We start from the raw sequence: 16,879 nt of genomic DNA, 5'->3' as shown, positions 1-16,879 counted from the left end.
AGGTTGCTTCTCCCATATTATCTGCAGGCCTCTGTAGGGACTGAGGAGCTGGAAATCTCTATACCTTATATCTTCTTCCACTGATGTCTAGAAAGGGATAGAATATTGATCCAGCTGCTGGGATTGGAGCTATAGGTGAAAGGATGTATAGAGGATACAAGTGTCTGAAGGTAACTATGACCTGAATCAGAATTTTAAACATGTTTCCATAGAAGCAATGTTGTAAGCACATTTGTTAATTTATCTACCCATTCTTGTGTACCAAACATGAGCCAGGCACCATAATGAAATAAATGATGATTTGTTTCTTAATTAAAATCATTATTATTTTTCTACTTAGGTTAAATTATAGATTATAGATTTATTGGCCTTGGTGAATAGGAATTCTGATCACCATTATAGTACAGTTTTTAAGAGAAAATTCATTTCAAGTTCCAACAATCAGGCCATAGACTTGCTAGAAAGCATTTGCAAGAACACTCCAACTCACAACTGTGAATTGTGGTAGAGTGATGACCTGCAGTTACCTTCTCGTGCCCATTTGTTGATATCACCAACTGTCATGAGTAGCTTTACATTAGAGAAATCATGTTAAAGAAACATACAATGCAGTTTTGAAGAGAAAAACATAACCCTGCCTAGTGGGGCTGCACATATGTCTGTGCAGCTTGTGCACACCAAGATTCTGAGGGCACTATTCAGAGAGGTTGCAATGCAAATTTGTTACTTGGGGTTTTGAAGGGCACCACCTGCACAACCGTCTTGCTGCCTCCCTGACTCTTATCTTTACTTGAATGATGAAAGTAATGGGTCTAGAGTGTAGATAGTGGTAAAAGTTCCAGGATTTGTTGTTTGTTATTTGTTTGCTTTATTAGCACATCAGCTAATAAAGCTTTTCTACATAGGTTCCTCTTTTTTATTTTTATTTTTTAATTTATTTTGAGACAGAGTCTCTCTCTGTCATCCAGGCTGGAGTGCAGTGGTGCAATCTCCGCTCACTGCAACCTCCACCTCCGGGTTCAAGCAATTCTCCTACCTCAGCCTCCCAAGTAGCTGGGACTATAGGTGCACACCACCGCACCCAGCTCATTTTTTTGTATTTTTAGTAGAGACGGGGTTTCACCATGTTGGACAGGCTGGTCTCGAACTCCTGACCTCAGATGATCCACACACCTTGGGCTCCTCCCAAAGTGCTAGGATTACGGACATGAGCCACCATGCCTGGCCCATAGGTTCCTTTTCTGAGTAACCTGATTTCAGATATAAGACAAAAATACAGACACCAGGTCAGTTAGGTAGAACTTAAAAGATTACTGTTTTTGCTAGTGTAGACTCAGCTTTAAAACATGACAAGGCAACATTTCCAGCATTTAGGATATTTCGTGAGTTAGCCTTAAAGGGAGCACCTGGGAAGGGAACCATCATATTCCCTGCAGAATTAAAATTGACCAAGAGAAAGGGAATAAATATAGTGAGGGCAATCAAAAAAGGGAGCACATCTCAAATGTGTGGTCATGGGCTTCAGATTCTTATTTACACTGGTGCTGGAAAGAGAAGGACAGAGACAGACAGAGAGGCATGACTAGATGTCAACGTGGGTTGAATGCATGAATCTCAGAAAAGGGAGCGATCAGCATAAAGTCAGGATGTTCGATAACCGCAGATAGTTTTCCAAATATCTGAACATCATTTGTATCTGTGGATCAGAATGAGCAGCTAAAATTAGGAAAGTATGCCAGAATGAGATTATTTCGTGACTTTTTTAGGATATCTCTGATGATAAGGTATGCAATGTCATTAAAGAAAAAAATTAGAATTTAAGAATAGAGACAGAAAGAAATTCCTCAGGCCTCAAATCTACTCCAGGATGTACAGTTAAGTGGACAACACAATTTGATGATGAGAGTAGACCACTGTTTGAGTGGTCTCAGAGAGGCAGGCTGGGATGAACTACACCGCTGACTACTCCTCAGCCCATAGTACTTGGTGGAGTCAGCAGCCAGGCTGGAAGCAGTGGTATCATCACCCATCTCCAAAGAGAGCAGCTGAGTTCTTCATCTTCCCTCTAACCAATTTCCCCTGAGATAATTCTGCCTAAACAAGCCTCAACAAAGATGATAACATCTGATGTTAGTATGACCAACAATACCATGCAGACCAAACGAAAGAGCAGTAAGAGACCCATGACTTCCAAAGAAAGCATTCCTTTTTTTTTTATTTCCTAGAGATGAAAGTACAAAGGTTTAACCTCTTGGGTTGAGTAACCTCCAGCAATATTTAGAGTTTTCCCAGGAGGCAAAATTGCCAGGTAAAAAAGAAAGATATTTATATTATGAGAACAATGTGAATGAAGTAACCTCATTGAAGATTAAAAGGAATATGACTTAATTCTTTACCTCATGCTAGTAAATTGGTTTTATATGAAGATTTTAGCTTTCATGTCTCTGCTTGGATACAATTCTTTTTTTTTTTTCACTGCAGGGAGCTGAAACAACAAAGAGGAGGAAGCTGTCTAGAGAGGGAGAAAGACTAATTGAGGATCCAATGTAAATTCTTGGCTAAGGGCTGGACTATACGTGTATGAAAAGAAATTATATAGTGATTAACTTGAGAGAAGCTGCTGTGGGTTTAAGAACAGATCTAAGACACTGGAGGTAGAACCACACTGGGAGACTTTGGAATTCCAGTCCACACACTTCTAAATACCGTAAGCATCCATAAGCACACTCCAGAAAAGTCATGTCTTTGGATTTAGGACTCTGCGCTAGAGTAAAATCCACTGAAAATGCAACCTTCTAAAGCCTAAAACCAAGCCTCAATGATATCTTTAGATGAAAGTCAGGGTTTGGAGATTGAATTCCAACAAATAAAGGAGTCTTGGAAAACAGTCTTTCCACAGAGACGTGTTAACAAAGTGAAAACAAAAACTTTAAGGTTATCAGTTAGTAATTGCACTCCCTACTAGAATTAAAAGAAAAACTCTTCAGAAGTATGTACCAGAATCAGGAGTGTATATAACATAATATCCACAAAGTTCAGTGTTAAACCTAAATTTACCAGACATTTTTAAAAAAGGAAATATGACCCACAGCTAAGAAAAAAAAAAATACAATGAATAGAAACTGACCTCAAGATGGCCCAGATATTGGATTTAGCAGATCAAGACTTTTTAAAGCTAATATAAATATTTTCATGGATTTGAAGGAAAATGGGGTTTATCTAAAGATATAGAGAAGCTTGGTTAGAGAAATGAAAACTATGGGGAAGAAAGAAGCAGAACCATATGGAAATTCTGAAACTAAAAATTACAATGTGTAAAATGAAAAAAAATTCTGATGGGATTAATAGCAGATTGAGGATGATAGGAAAAAGGGGTCAGCAAACTAAATAATAGAAATTAATCAATATGAAAAAAGGGAAAAAATATAAGATAAATGATCAGAGCCTCAGAGAACTAAGAGTCACTGTCAAACAATCTTATGTGTGTAATTAGGATCCCAGAAAAAGAAGACAATAAGAATATGACCAGTAAACATTTGAAGATATAATGGCAATAATTTTTCCAGATTTAATAATAAATATTTACTATCCACTGATAGATTCAAGAGAACTCAGCTTCAGGCTAAAAATGATCAAGAGAAAATAACGACTTTAGCTCAAGAAAAAAATAGATGTAGTACTTACACAGAAAACATGATATAGATTATGGCTAATTTCTCATCTGAAACCATGGAGGCCTAGAGATATAGAAAGATTTATTTAAAATGCTTAAAAACCAATCTTCCTAGAATTCTATTTCCAGTGAAAATATTCTTTAGAAACAAGAATGAAATGAAAACATTCTCAGATAAGTAGTGTAACTGAAAATATTGCAAGTAGACTTGTGCTAAAAGAAATGCTAAAGAATGTTCATTACACTGACAGGAAATGACATCAGATGGAAACTTGGCTCTATTATTAGGAATGAAGATACTAGAAATGGTTAAAAACAAGGGGCAGGAGAGGGGACAGTAAGCATAAAAGGGTTTTGTTAAATGTCCCAATTTCCCTTAAAAAAATAGACTGTTTAAAACAAATAAGAAAAATAAAACAAAAATTGTTAAATGTAGTTATATAGTTATAACAAAACTTAAAATATTACAACAGTAGCACAAAAGATGAAAAATAGCATTTCAGTTAGCTCAAGCTGCCATAACAAAACACCGTAGATTGGTATAACAGAAATTCATTTTCTCCCAGTTCTGGAGGCTGAGAAGTTTAAGTCAAGGCACCAAATGCTGGCCCATTTTGGTTCTGATGTGGGCTCTCTTCCTGGCTTTTAAACAGATGTCTTCCCTCTGTGTCCTCACACGGCAGAGAGAGAGAATAAAAAGAGACAGCAAGAGTAAGGGTGAGAGAGCCCACATTCCTCTGTTCTCTCCTCTTATAAGGACACTAATCTATGGGATCAGGGCCCTATCCTTATTACCTTATTTAATCTTAACTACCTTTGTGTAGGCCCAATCTCTAAATAGTCACATTTAGGGTAGGGCTTCAGTATATGAATATTTGGGTGGATGCAATTTAGTCCATAGCAGATGGTGAGAGTATCAGTGAAATTGTATTGTTGTAAGGCTTTTACAATTGTTAAGTGTGAAGTGTCAGATACCAAGTTGCAAGTTTACAGCGGAAAATGGTATAATATTGACTCTACATAATAAAGGAAGAAAATATTTTTTAAAAATTGATAATACAAATATGATACTTTGTCACAATATTAAGGACTACACAAAATCTCTTCATTACACCGATAATCAAAATAGTATGAACAACCAAGAGTAAAGAAATTCATTATGGACCAAAGAACATATTGGTACCCTAATCATTTTTTATCTTTCTAATATTAATGAATTTCTGAATATTGTAGTTGTTACTTTATGTTCTGCAAGATTACCTTTTTATATATACACAATTTAAAACTAAAATAGGATGGGCTTAAATTATCTTTTTCCAGCTAAAGTCAGTATTTGATGAAATTTTAACTAGAGCAGTAAAGCAGCGTAGTCATTATTCAAATCTATACAGATCCACCTTTACAAAACAGCTTCCAGTTTAACACTAAGCATTCTTTAAAAAGCCTATTTGTTGTTAGACAGAAGGAAGGCTAAAATTCATGTATGACAGGATTGTAAATATTTCTACTCAGAAAATGAAATCAAGATTCAACTCTCTATTTGAGGAAAACATGCCAACTTTAAGAGAAGCTGAAATTTTGCACGGCCTACTTATTGCTTGTTTCCTAAATGACCTAGAGTAAATAGAAACAGCCTTTTCATGTGGCTGCTGATTAAAGCAAGGTCTGTAAGTTGGCAGTATATCATCTGAAATTTCAAAGTATAAGTGGAAGCCGGGGTTTCTTTTCCTTTCAAAAAATCCCCCTAGTCTTTATACGTGGTCTGAGTAGCTGGCATACAGATATAAAATCGCTGGGCAGTAATCAGGAGTGTACTGGTCCTTATGGCAGGCATCAAGTGGGTTACTGCCAGGTCTTTGAACTACAAAAATAAATAGAGAATAGAAGTGCATTGTATTGGCCAAGCCTGGGGCTCAGTCATCTGTCTTGGAGCATGCTCTGGTGAGAGTGTTTAACTTGGATCCTTTCCATCACATGTGGTAGCTGCAAGAGTGAAAAGAGAGAGGAAAAGAACAATGTTAGGTGGTATATTTAATAGTGTGTTGGCTTAACAATTCTCAGGAAACTGTTACTTCTATTTTTCTCTTAGCAGCCAGAGTTTATTCTCTTTGTTGAGGTTCTGAATGAGTGCATGTGTACTTTAGAAAATGTGATTCTACCATCTCCACTACTTTGTATTGTTTTACCAAAGGCTTAAATAGCAAGCATAGAGATTCCCTCCAAACGCTATCTATTAAAGGAAACTCAAAGGACAGTATATTTTTGTATTTAATTTCACCAGCAGCCTTGATATCCCTGAGTCAACTGGTCTCCTTTACCCTGAACCTGAGAAGCTGGAATTTGTGGTAACTGGGTGTTTGTTGTTTTTGGCTAAATTATCCTCTTTTCTTTCTTTTCAAGGACAATATAACATAAACTAAGACAATTTTAGGCTCCGGCTGCCTTTTCATTTTTCTAATTTTTCTTCTATAAGAAAAGAGAACCTTCACTAAACCACATTGTACCCATAATAGAAACTTGATTTAAAAAAATACCTGTGACTAGAGAAGGAATGGATTCTTTGTAAAGACAGTGATGAACTCAGCTGTTGTATATTAGAAGAAATTTTGCTTGTTTTCACAGCAGAATTATTTTGCTTTCTATATTATCAGAAAGAGTACTAGCAAATCACATGAGATTTTTGAAGAGATTTTAAAGAAAAAGGCAATACTTTTCACAGTTAAGCTTTTAGTTGCTAGTGTATTTTTTTCTAGATCAAGCAGCACACAGTTGTAGCTCTGTGAAACATCAGTAATAATAAACTAATGAAAATCTGAATTATTTATGAAAATACAACTAAAGAAAATTGTTATAAAATTTTGTTATATGACTTTGGACTACACATTTTTTCATGATTTCTACAATTTTTAAATTTGAGATCTTGTTCAGAAACTAAATATGTCAACGTAATAGTCCATTTAAAAAATTATTGAAGTACACACCTGGTAATACGAGCTTTATTCAAAGCAGCTTTATTCAATCTAATTCTTCATAGGAACAATATAATGTATGAGGAGCTACATTTCTGTAAAATCTAAATGGCTTCTTCTGTTAAATAATGAAAAGATTAAAATAAATCTTGAAGATTAATAAATATTCCTTATGAAAATTATTCAATAGCTTATGAGGTTGATATTTTAAAACTAAGCTCAATATTGATCATCTTTTTTCTTGGATAACAGTCTTATTAGAACTGCAAATTTAATTAACTTTTTAAAATATAAAAAGTCAAAGACTGCACACAAAAAAATTTCAGTACAATTTAACATTAAGAGGTTATCAAACAAAGGAAAAACATATATAGCTACAGTTCTTATGCTTTTTGAAACATTTTCATATACTGTTTTCAAATCATATGATATTATAGCAGACTGTATCATTTGCTATCATGTTGCATAATTTTAGTAGTATTTTAATAATGAATTAATTTCTATCACGTATTACTTCAAAACTTTCAGATTTTCTTCTATACTCTGCGTTTGAAACCCATTTTTTTATTTCCCCCAACTAGGTTTGCAGACATTCTTTTCCCTTATTGTCACAAAAGCGGTGATAGAAACAGAGAATGAAAATTAGTGTAATAATAGCAACAATACCTCTATATTTATGTCTTATAAAAACAAGGAAATTATTAGATGCTCCTGAGGCAAAACTCTAATGTAAAAACATTTCCAAAAGCATTGCTTTTGAGGGCTTAACAGACTTATTAAATTCTTCAGGGACACTCGAGATCAACTGACTCAGAAATCGCATATTTTCTGCTTTTTCAGTGTGTTTAAACAGCCAGAATTAATGCTTCCATGTACCCATTGAAAATGTGTGAGTACTTTAAAAGTTCTTGACCTCAAACAGGCATTTAAACAAACTGTAGGTTGAACCTATTCTAGATAGTAGAAACTTCAGAAGGTTTTGTTCTCCAGGTAAATAAAGCTTCCCACTCAGACATTTTCTTTTTTATTTTCTCTGCCATAGAAGTTGAGCAACTGGCTCATGGACTTACTTTAAAAAATATAATAAGACTAACTCAGGCCAAATAGATTCTGCAAGTGAGTGATGTAGAACGTAGAGAAGAGAAATTATTTGAGAGTGTCTTAATAATCAAGGCATACTGGTGTGAATAAAAGATGTCTCAAACTTCCAACTAGGCCAAAGAGATTAATTACTACGTCTTTTTCCAGTGCAGCCATGGGCTTGCCCCTTTGATTGACATTTGATTGACTGGGCTATTCTACAGATCTGTAGGGGCAGAGGCCAACTTGCATATTCTTCTTCTGACAGGTGTGCAATAGTTTCTGTCCTGTGGAAAAGATAACCTCAAACATTATGGTGTATTGCCCTGTTGGACATTAACTGATTTTGTATTTAACCCAAAAATCTTGCCTAGACGCTCCTTTATGTTGCTTAAAAATACTTGCACTTGCACTAGTATTCTTCTTTGAACTAGTTTTATTTTACTTCTCAATTAATGAGTTAAGTAAAAATCATTGAAAGATATTCACTTTATGTTTACCTAAGTCATGACTTAACCTTTTGGAAAAGTATAATAAAACATTGGTAAGAGGACAAAAAAATGATTCAGATGTTACAAACTTTAAAGAGCTCAGTGAGGAAAACAGTACTTTTAATCTGTTGTATTAGTTACGAATTCTCCCAAGATTTATGACAATAAAAATTAATTTCATTGTTAAAATATGCAAAGTATTAAATTTAAAACTCCATTTTATTTAGCTAATAAAAATAATCCAACTGTCAAATACTTATTGAACATTTTCTTTCTTGTGATGGTCCTCCTTTAATAACCTGTGCATTGTAGAGACAACATACTGTCATACGAGAGTGCACTATTCTCTAGACCAAACCTTTGACTTTTTTGTTTTTCTATTCCCAGTGTTTTCCATAATGCTTGACTTAGTAGGTGTCTGGTAAATGATACATTTTAGATTTTTAATGTGTATGAGGCATGTCTTTCCGTCTTTGTTAAATAAAATCAAGTCTCTCAAAAGTATTCCATTTATGAGACCTCCCTGGGACCCAAATATGCCAATTTTTTTTCAAGTTCAATGTATTTAAAATGTAAAAATTTTATTCAGTGTACCTATATACATCTTATTTGTAATAATTATTGTGTTTATTTTTTCAAAAATTAAAAAAAGCAAAATGGCATTAGACTACATTAGGAGCTAGAGGTGCTACTTGCATGCTGTGTGGACAGTTCACTCCTCTTTGTCTCTGTTTATTGAACTCTAAAATGAGGTATGGGAGAGAAAGTATCCTAAAGTATCTTCACTGCCTAAGAGTCTATTATCATATGTCAACATCTGTAGCAATTTGATCCTACCTAGTGACAGTACCACTGTGGTTGTCAACTCTACAATATTACAGATAAAGTTTAGGAAGAGCTTTAAGAACATTAAGTTGGCCAAGTTAAAGATCTGCTGAGTGTATGTGATTAACAGGATGCCTTTTGAAATAAAAAGATACTTCAAAAAATCTTTTTACTTGCAGCGTGCTCTATATAATTGAGAAATTGATGTGGAGGGTAGATGGAGCACAGTTTCATAATCTTTTAGCCTACAGATACTGAAGACCACCTTTGGTGTTCTTGGAGAAAGCATGGGGAAATAGAGCAAGGCAGGCACCTAGTTTTTTGTTTTGCTTTGTTTTATGGCTGTGTGTGTGTGAGTATGTGCGTGTGTGCATCTGTGTGAACATGCTCCCCCTGCCAATGATTTTATGAGGCTTCATTCAACATGAAAAGTTTGTGACATGAAGGAAAAATTGTCAAACCTAATATGAAACCTGAGTTGTAGGATACCTAAATCATAACCAGTGCTAACTCATAAATAGGCCTATCAAAAATATTTCACAGACTGACCAAGTGTAAATATAAGCCTTTGATTGCTGGCATATATGAGCCATGTAGCTGTAAGTCCTACAAAACAACTATTCTATGGCGAGGTTAGGATTCAATATAGCAATATTCTAAGACTTATTTAGCTCTTAGTATGTAAGTTATGCTGCCAGAACTTTTTTTCTAGCTTTATAATGCTGAAAAAATAAATATACATTATTTTACACATTAACGGTAATATGTAGTGATATAAGGTGTGTTATTTACTTATGTTTTTCTTTTTAACTTTTTTCTCCCCTCTGATGAGCTTATTTTTACTGAGTTCCTTGGAAATTCTCCTGATTTAATTCTCAACATTTTTTAGCATTACCTTTTAAAATTAATTCTATTTAATTATTTCACAAAGAATGGGGGCTCATTCACCTCTCTTTATTTTCCTTCCAAACTTAATTCCAGTAGTCCTGAAAGAAATGCCATACTCACTCTTCCCTATCAGGGCTTTATTCCTCTAGGTAAAGATTATCTGCCTTTCGTTGTTCTTGAACCATTAAATATAACCGATTTGCCTAAAGGGACGATATACCTCTCCTTCTGTACAGTGAATCAGAGAATTGTTTATGTAAATGGTATACATATGGACAAGTCATACATACACTTCACACCCCAAAGCTATCTAAAATTCAGAAATTTGGATTCAACAAACCTGTAAGCTGAAGGGGAACACCTAACCAAGCTTGAACAACTAGGCTTTCATTGTTTTAGCTCCAATATATACATGGAATTTGTTTTCCCCAAATGTGGCCCAAGTTTTCTATAAACTTATTGAAGAAATTCTTGTTGAACCAGTATATAGAGAGCTATGTGAGCTCCCTAACCCCCAACATGTAATTTGATTCTCATTTATAAATCCCTAGGTATGTATTATGTAGGGAACAATAAGAGATGAGCCTTTTCATATCACCCCTCCCATAAATATTCCCTTTAATCATTTTTATACCTCATACACATTTCTCCTGCATAATAAATTTTAATTGATTTTCACAGTCTTAGAAAACATTTATATTTTGCATCTAGAGAACAATAAAAAGATAAATTATTAACAATATCCATGGAGTTGTACAGATAATTATTTTAAACTTGAGACCACATTGCTGTTATTCTCAGACACCTGGGAAAAATGCATTTCTACGAGCCAATTTGCTTAACCCAGAACAAGATAAAACACTGCTTTGAGGCTAATTCCTATAACTTTCTTTTAAAAATAAACTTAGTTATGGAATTTGTAGAATATTTATAGTATAGTTTGGTCATTTTCTTAAATGAGCCTTGATATCTGTGATAGTTAATATTAGATGTGAACGTGACTGGATTCGAGGAATGCCTAAACGGCTGGTGAACCATTTTTTCTGGGCGTGTCTGTGAGGGTGTTGCTAGAGGAGTCAGTGGACTGGGAGAGGAAGACCCACCCTCAATGTGGGCAGTCTCCATCCAACGGGGAGACTAGCCAGTGGGGCTAGAACAAAGCCGGCAAAAGAAGGGAGATAAACAGTTGGCTCAGTTTTCTCATTCTATCTTTCTTCTTGTGCCAGACACTTGCTTCCTCTGCTCCTGCCCTTGGACATCAGACTCTAGGTTCTTTGGACTTTGGACTCCAGGGCTTGTACCTGCAACCGCCTGGAGGAGGCTCTCAGGCCTTTGGGCTCAGACTGAGGGCTGCACTGTTGGCTTCCCTGGTTTTGAGGCTTTTGGACTTGGACTGAACCACACTACAGGCTATTCCCAGCTTGCCGACAGCCTATCAGGAGATTTCACCTAGTAATCATGTGAGCCACTTAGCCCTAATAAAATCCCTTGTATATATGCATATATCCTATTGGTTCTGCCCCTCTGGAGAACCCTCATACAGGTTTTGGTACCAGGAGTGATTTTAAACTAACGGAATTTTAAGGATGAATTTCCTTAGTTGGTTTTGGGTTTCTGAAGTTGCTTCTCTAATGTGATTAGTCTTAAAAATGCTAAAAACTCTACTTCTAATAGTAGGGACAGCACCGATAGTAAAAATAAATGCATTTGATACACTGATTCACTGTTCCCGAGAGACAAGGAGTTTAGTTATTCTATAAATGATACCTTTGAACATTTGTGGAGAACCAAAGAATATAATGAAGTTGGTTGATTGCTCCTACATTTACTGGACAAAGTGGTGAAAAAAAGGGATGAGTTCAGGGATTCTAGCTCCTGGCTCCAGAAGCACATACATAACCTAAAAGTTTCCAAGTGTGCCCTGGGTGAAAATCTTCTCTTCAGTAGACAAAGGGCTGAAATTGCTGAAAATCAAACACAGGCTCTTATTATGCCAGTGGCTAACCTACAAGAAAAGGTGCACTCTTAGCCTCACAAGGTGTCTACTGTTAAAGTGAGGGCATTGATTAGGAGAGAATAAAACCCTGTAAGTTAGAATCAGAACATGTGGGAGGACTCTGATGAAGTGGGGGACACTGAGTTCCTAAATTCTGATGAGCCTGTTTTGCCAGAGGAAGTGGTCTCCCCACCTCCCCTCCTTGGTAGCAAAATCTCCCCCACCCACAGTAGTATGAGCCTTTCAGCCTTTGTCTGAGGAGATTAACCCTGCATTGCCTGAGGAAACAATGATGGCCTCCCTTAAGGCAGTTGCCAGGCAAAACAACACTGATTCTCCTCAGGACCCATCCCCAGGACCCCACTGTGCTTCTAGACCTGTAACTAGATTCAAGTCCTGGCACGCCCCTAGAGGTGAGGTACAGAGTGTGACCCACTAGAAGGTGTAACTACACTCCCAAAGAACTACTTAAGTTTTCTAATGCATATAAGCAGAAATCCAGGAGACAGCTATGGGAAAGGATAGTAAGGGTGTGGGATAGTGGAGGTAGGAACATAAAGTTGGGTCAGGCTGAATTTAGTGATAAAGGACCACTAAGAAGAGATTCTGCATTTAATGTTGCAACATGAGGAATTGAAAAAGACCCAATAGTTCATTTACTTGGTTAATTGAAGCATGGATCAAAATATAGCCCACTGTGAGCAAGCTGGAAAGGACTGATCTCCCTTGATTTAATGTAGAGGAAGGACTCCAAAGGCTTAGAGAGATTGGAATGCTAGAATGGATTTGTCACTTAAAAGACCTACTCGCCTCAACTGGGAGGGTTCAGAGTACACACCGTTCACCAATACTTTGTGAAATACATTTGTGAGGGGAGCACCAGTATCCTTGAAGAGTTGTGTGCTCTCTTGTATGCCTGATTTTAGAGTGGGAACTGCAGTCACTCAATTGGAAAACCTAAATGCAATGAGAATAATTGGATCCTAAGGTGACAGAGGCCAAGTGGAGGCACTCAAACATCAAAGGTAAGGTGGGCACAATTACTGTAATGGACAGCCGAGGCAAAGCAACAATCAGAATACTCTTGTAAAAAGTAAAGTAGAGGTTCCTCTTCAAAGACTTTCCCCTCCATTTAATTAGGAATAAGTAGTAACTTCTCTTAGGAGCAAAATTTTTTCAAAGAACTATGCTAACATTTTTAAATATCTGCTAGCCGTGATAAAGAAATCAATGTACTTTCGTTCTTAGCTCCTGCAATTTAGCCTGAATATTTGCCCTGGCATGCTTATACTGGTCTAAGCAAGCATTAGGCCATAGCCTGTTCCTCTTCCTTATTTAAAGGTGTTTTTACCTTTCTCAGCATTCCACAAGTTACTTCCTCCTTCCTTTTTTCTCCTCTGCCTTTGCCTCTTTTAAAAAGTTCTAAGTTGCTAGGCAATCGGGACTAAATACAGAATGTGAGGTCCCGTTCCAGCCAATGGAAACTGGACACAGCAGTAGGGTGGACGCATCAGGTTATAAATGACCCTGTCCCCTTTGCTTGGTGTACTCTCATGGCAAAACTGCTGGCGAGTGTACTCTTTCTGCAGGAAGTAAAAATGGCCTTGCTGAGTAAATTAAATTTATGTTCAAGTGCTGTTTCTCTACGGCACTGGGAAATAAGCATTTCAAACACTGACTCGTGTAGAGTTCTGGAATGGTTAATTCATCGTGGTGTTCCTAGAAGTGAAATAGGCAGGAAGCCTCATACATTCTTATTTGATCCCTATAAGCAGAAAACTTCCAGTAAGTGAACAGAAGTCTAACTGGAATTACAAAAACAGAGAATCATGACCCCTCAATCAATTTCCAGACTTGAGGTAGTTTACAGACCCAGAACCCCTTGAATGAAGGGGAGGCTGAGTCCTCTTGAGGAAGGGCCTCACCATATTACCAAAAGTTTTTGCTGTTAATCTTTCTTCAGTCCTTCCTCAAGGGGCCTCCAGCCTTTTACTAGTGTAACTGTGCATTGGTGAAAGGGAAATAATTAGACCTTTCAGGGACTACTGGACACTGTCTCTGAACTGACATGGATTCCATGGGACCTAAAATGTCATTGTGGTGGTTAGAGTAGAGGGCTTATGGAGGTCAGGTAATTAATGGAGTTTTAGCTCAGGTCTGACTTATAGTGGGTCCATTAGGTTCCTGAACCCATCCGCCATTTCTTCTGTGCCAGAATGCATAATTGGAATAGACGTACTTAGCAACTGGGAGAATCCCCACATTAGTTCCCTGACCTATGGGGTGAGGGCTATTATAATGGGATATGCCAAATTGAAGCTGTTATAACTTCCTCTACCTAGGAAAATAGTAAATAAAAAACAATATTGTATCCCTGAAGGGGTTGCAAAGATTAGTGCCAGCATCAAGGACTTGAAAGATGCAGGGGTGGTGATCCTCACCACATCCCTGTTCAACTCTCCTATTTGGCCTATTCAAAAGACAGATGGATCTTAACAAATGACAGTGTTAATCAAATGGTGACACCAATTGCAGCCACTGTACCAGATGTGGTTCCATTGCTTGAGCAAATGAACACATCTCCTGGTACCTGGTATGCATCTATTGATCTGGCAAGTGCCTTTTTCTCCATTCCTGTCCGTAAGGCCCACCAGAAGCAATTTGCCTTCAGCTGGCAACGCCAGCAATATACCTTCACTGTCTTATCTCAGACATATATCAACTCTTTTGTTATACTCTTGTTCACAGAGATCTTTGTCACTTTTCCTTTTCATAATATATCACACTGTTCCATTACATTGATGACATTCTGATTGGACCTAGTAAGAGAGAAGTGGCAACCACTCTTGGTTTACTGGTGCAAGATTCGAATGTCAGGGGTAGGAAATAAATCGGAACTAAATTCAGAGGGCTTATACCTCAGTGAAATTTCTAGGTGTCTAGTGGTACGGGGCCTGTCTAGATATTTCTTCTAAGATGAAGTATAAGTTCTTGTTTCTGGCACTCCTACAACCAAGAAAGAGGCATAATGCCTAGTGGGCCTATTTGGATTTTAAAGGCAACACATCCTCATTTGAAGGTATTACACCAGACTATTTATCCAGTGATCCATAAAGCTGCTTGTTTTGAATGGGTCCCAAAACAAGAGAAGGCTCTGCAACAGGTCTAGGCTGCTGTACAAGCTGCCCTGCCACTTGGTTCATATGATCCAGCAGATCCAATAGTGTTTAAGGTGTCAGTGCCAGATGGGAATGCTGATTGGAGCCTTTGCCAGGCCCCCATAGGTTAATCACAGTGAAGGCCTTTAGGATTTTGAATCAAGGCCTGACAATCTTCTGCAGGTAGCTACTCTTCTTTTGAGAGATAGCTCTTGGCCTGCTATTGGGCCTTGGTGAAAACTGAATGTTTGGCTATGGGTCACCAAGTTACCATGTGACCTGAGCTGCCTATCAAAACTGGGTGTTTTCTGACCCATCTAGCCATAAAGTTGGGCATGCACAGCAGCCTTTCATCATCAAATAAAAGTGGTATATACCTTATCAATCTTGAGCGTGTCCTAAAGGCAAGAGTAAGTTGTATGAGGAAGTGGCCCAAATACCCGTAGTCCCAAATTCTTCTGCCCTGCCTTCTCTATTCTAACCTGTACCTCTGGCCTCTTGGGGAGTTCCTTATCATCATTTGACAGGAAAAGAGAAGACTAGGGCCTGGTTTACAGATGGTTCTGCACGATAGGCAGGCACCTCCCCAAAGTGGACAGCTGCAGCACTACAGACCATTTCTGGGACACCCCTGAAGGACAGTAGTAAAGGGAAATCTTTCCAGTGTGCAGAACTGCAAGCAGTGTACCTGGTTGTGCACTTTGCTTGGAAGGAGATATAGCCAGATGTGCAATTATATACTGACTCATGGGTGGTAGCCAATGGTTTGGCTGGATGGTCAGGGACTTGGAAGGAGCATGATTGGAAAATCAGTGACAAATTTAGGGAAGAGCTATGTGGATGAACCTGTCTAAGTGTTTAAAGAATGTAAGTATATTTGTCTTCCTTGTGAATGTTCACCAAAGGTGACCTCAGTAGTGGAGATTTTTAATAATCAAGAGGATAGGATGACCCATTCCGTGGACACCACTCAGCCCCTTTCCCCAGCCACCCCTGTCATCACTCAGTGGACTCATGAAAAAGTGGCCATGGTGTCAGGGATGGAGCTTATGCATGGGGTCACTATAGTGGACTTCCACTCACCAAGGCTGACTTGGCTACAGCAATTGCTGAGTTTCCAATCTGTCAGCAGCAAACAACACTGAGCCTCAATATGGCACCATTCCTCATGGTGATCAGCCAACTACCTGGTGGAAGACGTATTACTTTGGGCCTCTTCCATCATGGAAAGGGCAGTGGTTTGTTCTTACTGGAATAGACATTTTTTCCAGATGTGCATTTGTCTTTCCTGCCCACATTACATTTTCCAAGACTGCCATCTGTGAACTCACAGAATGCCTTATCTACTGTCATGGTATCCCACACAGTGTTGCTTCTGACCAAAGAACTCACTTCACAACCAAGGAAGTGCAGCAGTGGGCTCATGCCCATGGCGTTCACTTGTCTTACTATGTCCCCTGTCAACCTGAAGCAGCAGGTTTGATAAAACAATTGAATGGCCTTTTGAAGTCACAATTACAACACCAACTAGGTGATAACAGTTTTCAGGTCTGGGGCCAAGTTCTCCAGATGACTGTATATGCTCCAATCAGCACCCAATATATGGTACTATTTTCTCTCATTGCCAGGATTCACAGATCCGGGAATCAAAAGGGTGGAAGTAGAAGTGGTATCACTTATCACTCACCATCACCTCTAGTGACCCATTAGCAAAATTTTTGCTTCCTGTTCCCACAACGTTATGTTCTGCTGGCCTAGAGGTCTGAGTTCCAGAAGGAAGAATGCAGCCACCAGGAGAC

General features: G+C 37.8%; 1 long non-coding RNA gene across 1 annotated transcript; it reads right to left on the bottom strand.

Annotated features, from left to right (window-relative positions):
• Window positions 1-268: 268 nt before the first annotated feature.
• On the bottom strand, window positions 269-13,346 carry LOC130541455 (uncharacterized). The gene is made up of 3 exons (XR_008955519.2): window positions 13,274-13,346; window positions 6,655-6,760; window positions 269-5,656 (listed from the first exon to the last, which is right to left on the bottom strand). It is a non-coding gene; the product is annotated as an uncharacterized LOC130541455 (long non-coding RNA).
• Between the last annotated feature and the right edge of the window lie 3,533 nt (window positions 13,347-16,879).

The sequence above is a fragment of the Pan paniscus genome, chromosome 3 (genome assembly GCF_029289425.2).
Source record: "Pan paniscus chromosome 3, NHGRI_mPanPan1-v2.0_pri, whole genome shotgun sequence".
NCBI classification, from domain to species: Eukaryota; Metazoa; Chordata; class Mammalia; order Primates; family Hominidae; genus Pan; species Pan paniscus.
Note: the sequence above shows the minus strand (reverse complement) of the source record. Positions and strands in the feature narration are given on the sequence as shown.